Source organism: Haliaeetus leucocephalus, unplaced genomic scaffold (genome assembly GCF_000737465.1).
Source record: "Haliaeetus leucocephalus isolate CR32 unplaced genomic scaffold, Haliaeetus_leucocephalus-4.0 Scaffold317, whole genome shotgun sequence".
Classification (NCBI taxonomy): Eukaryota; Metazoa; Chordata; class Aves; order Accipitriformes; family Accipitridae; genus Haliaeetus; species Haliaeetus leucocephalus.
Window position 1 is genome coordinate 7,897,247 of NW_010972753.1, and position 583 is coordinate 7,897,829.

Consider the following 583-nt stretch of genomic DNA (forward strand, 5'->3'; position numbering starts at 1 on the left):
GAGCCGAAAAGGAGAGGAGGGACGGCCGGCCTGCCCTCAAAGGCCGGCCGGGCGGGCGATAACCACCCCCGGGCTGGGCCCGCCCGTGGGGGTCCCCGGCGCGGCCGGTGCAGTGCTGGCGCCGGCGTCTGACCGGCTTTCGGCAGCCCTGCGCCTTGGTGTGTAACTTCGTTGTTAGGTGTCTGCCCCTGCTGGGCACACAGAATTCATCCCGGAGCGGTTCCTCCGGAGAAGCAGTGACAGCCCTGCCCACCGCCGCCCTCCTTCCCTCGCTGTTTCCGAACGGACCCGTGTCAGTTATCTGACACAAAGTTGCCGTTGGATTTTAATCACGGCAAATGGCAATTTCGGGTTCTTTTCATTCCACTTTATCAGGAAGAATTGATCCCGAGCTGTATTTGACTCAATAAATACAAATACAGCGGATCTTTTCTCTCTCGCTGAAGCTGCCTGGGAAACAGGAAAGACGCCTAGTACAAAACCGTGCAGAACTTTCAAATGGTGTGGGTTGTTGTTTTTTGGTTGGGGGGAAGCTCTGGTGTAGATTCCCCCCCCTGTGATACCTGAGAGAGAGGACCAGGGC